A 3,186-nucleotide genomic window follows, 5' to 3' on the forward strand; every position below is an offset into this window, starting at 1 on the left:
TAAGAAATAGTCAAAAGAAATTTAAGGTTATATAAGGAAGATATTTGACAATATTTTTCAGTGTTGTTTGAGTGTTTTAATATAACTTGTATAATCACTAGACAACTTTCACAGGGAAACACATCAATGGACTTTTCACATAAGCAAAAAAGTATTGTCGTCACTGAGTAAAAACATAGAAACGACTAATTCATTTTGAAAGAGAGTAAACAGAATACCTAAAACACTTGGGAAAACATATTATAAAAAATAGAAATATAAAATAGAAATATATGTATATCTTTGCCCCCAGTTCTTGCTAATATTTGGTCCTTGACCCCAGTCCCTGCCACAGAGCTTCTTAAATCATTGTTTCCTGAGTGTCAGGAATATCCTTTGTTCTAAGGAGGTGACTCTTGGCAGGCTCCTGGGTACGGGGCCAGTTACTAGAAAGACTTACCCGCATCCTCCAGAGAGGGAAGAAGGGCTGGAAAAATGAGTTGATCGATCATGCCTTCATGATGAAACCTCCATAAAAACTCAAAAGTGTGATGTTAGTTCCTGGGTGGGTAAACACACCCATGTGCTGGGGGTTGGTACACCCCAACTCCAAGGGGACAGGAGTGCCTCAGCCTAGGACCTTTCCAGGCCTCACATATGTTTCTCTATCTGGCTGGTCATCTGTGTCATTTATCATATCCTTTATCACATAATAAGGTAGTAAATTTAGTGTTTTCCTGAGTTGTTTGAGCCTTTCTAGCAAATTATTGAACCTGAGGAGGGGTTCATGGGAACCCTAATTTAGTTAGGGGAAACCCGTAACTTGTGGGACCTAATGCTAACTCCAGGTGAGTAGTATTGGAACGGAACTGAATTTTAGGCACTCAGCTATTATCAGAGCATTGGTTGAGAAAAAAAAAACAAAAAACAGCACATCTGGTCACAGATGCATTCTGTGGAGCAGAGGAGAAACAGAGTTTTTTCCTGATCACACTGAATAAGGGGAGTTAATACTGATAAGGAAAAAGTTGGCTAACTAGGAAATGTAAGGGTTTGAGTCTCCTTAGTAGTTATATTACTAAAAATGAACATAGGAATTACTTGGTTATCCATTTATCATTTTCTACCATTTTAGAGGATTTGAAAATGTAAAATTCTGAAAGACAGTTGGAATCACATGAAAAGACAATATGGTCTGGAAAATAATAAAGCCAAAAATATATCAATGTACAAAAATGTAATCTCATGGGCCCATGTAGTTGATGGAGGTGGGCATGCAACATCATGGTGCCCGGAGTCCTTGTGATCAAAACAAAGAATAGAATCTAATAATATTTTGAATATCTCCAAAAAATAGAGCAAACTGGTTGTTTGGAAGATCTGTTTTGATTTGTTTGTTTTTCTGTGTATGAGATCTAGAGCTTTTGTATATTATGACAAAGAGGAAACTCTAATATGAGGGAATGTGTCTTTTTAACATCCCTAAAGTAGTTATTCTATTGAGTTTATATGATGCTTTTTTATATAGCTCAATGTAGGCCTACAGCATAATGCTGATATAAGATACTATAAAATAGATCTATAAAAGTTTGAAGTAACGTTGTCCTATATATTCACAGATGGTTTGTTCTCCTAAAAATACTAAATTTGTATTTCTAGATCAAAACTTCTATTTTCCATAATAACTGTTTTAGCAACAAAACAGTTGAAGTTACAATCTCTAATAATTGACTAGAGTGACGGAATGGAAAAACCACCTGGATAGGATCAAAGCATCCTGAATCACAGTTACTTATAGCAGAGAGTTGCTATGGAGAGTTCCCAGATTTATGGTGGATTATATGTGAATGACAAATTTTTATTGTGTTAATCATTAAAATTTGGGGGTTGTGTGTTAATGCAACAAAGCCTATCTTATCCTAATATATCCTGCCATGTAGCTCATCAGAAAACTTGACAACTTCTCTTCTTATTACAGTTTTAAATAACAAGTAATACATTGACATTCTGGTTTCATTCTCTGTGTGTTTTTTCAAGTCACTGAACATTAATTGAGTACTCACTGTATGCCAAGCACTGAACTAGGAACTGGAGAGAAAAAGATAAGGTAATATTTAACTTGGATGATCACAACCACTGAAGAAGAAAAAAAAGTATACTTAAAATTCAATTTGGTAAGAGAAATGATGGAGATCCAGAAAGTCATTATTGGAATCCTGAAGAAGAGCTAATCTGTACATGTCAATAAAAATTTCTAGAAAAGATAAAACTGAGCTGTACATTAAAGAAGACTAGGAGTTATTCAGGAAAAGGAGAGAGGGGAGATGGGAAATGAATGATTTTCAGATAGAGGGGAAAACCTGAGCAAAGAGAAAAGGAACACAGTGAAGAAAGAATTAAAAGCAGTCTGATACCACTGGAGTATAAATCATAAAGCATGGACGTAACAAAGACAGAGCAGCAGATGTAATCAGGATCAGGCCCTAGAAAGCTCAGACTTTTAAAATAATTTTCCTATAATTCATAGGAAATCATTAAAATGAACTTGGTCATATCTGACTATGGGGGAATGGGAATGGATTTAAAGAGGACAAGACAGAAGGAGTCTGTTGCTGTGGTGGAAATGACAAATGATGGAAGGTTGCATTAGAGAGTTATAGGAGTTAACACAGAGAATAGGCTATAGATCACAGGCTATAGAATAGCATTATCTGATTTTGAGTCCAGACATTTCCAATTTCTAAGCATGTGTTATAGATAACCACTCTGTATCTTAATTTCTTTATTTGTAAAATTGAAGTGATAATAAAGTCTCCTTATGGAGTTATAAATTTTTTTTTTTTTTTTTTTTACGCAGTCCCCCACTACCACAAATTATGCAGTCGAGTTTCTCACATTTGGGGAAATCGCAGGGGTCAGCACATCCGGAGTGCAATGGATAAGCCTCGCCCTGGGAAAACCACCTTCGTGATCATGGTATCTCCCCTGCCAGGTAAGTATTGGAGTTATAAATTTTATATGGGATAATAAACAGCTTAGCTATATTATCAGGAATATAGAAAAATAGGTGAATTAAAAAAATATTTATGAGGGCAACAGATTCCTAGTTAGCTAATATTTATTAATTAATGAAGACTACTCAAATAATTATCCACATAATAATAAGCATTTTGATTCTGGGTGATTTTCCTTCTCTTCCTATGGAAA

At 35.1% G+C, this 3,186-nt stretch overlaps 1 pseudogene; it reads right to left on the reverse strand.

The window, feature by feature from the left end:
- Positions 1-2,797: 2,797 nt before the first annotated feature.
- LOC118968276 (U1 spliceosomal RNA) lies at positions 2,798-2,979 on the reverse strand (annotated as a pseudogene).
- Positions 2,980-3,186: the final 207 nt, after the last annotated feature.

The sequence above is a fragment of the Manis javanica genome, chromosome 5 (assembly GCF_040802235.1).
Source record: "Manis javanica isolate MJ-LG chromosome 5, MJ_LKY, whole genome shotgun sequence".
NCBI lineage: Eukaryota > Metazoa > Chordata > Mammalia > Pholidota > Manidae > Manis > Manis javanica.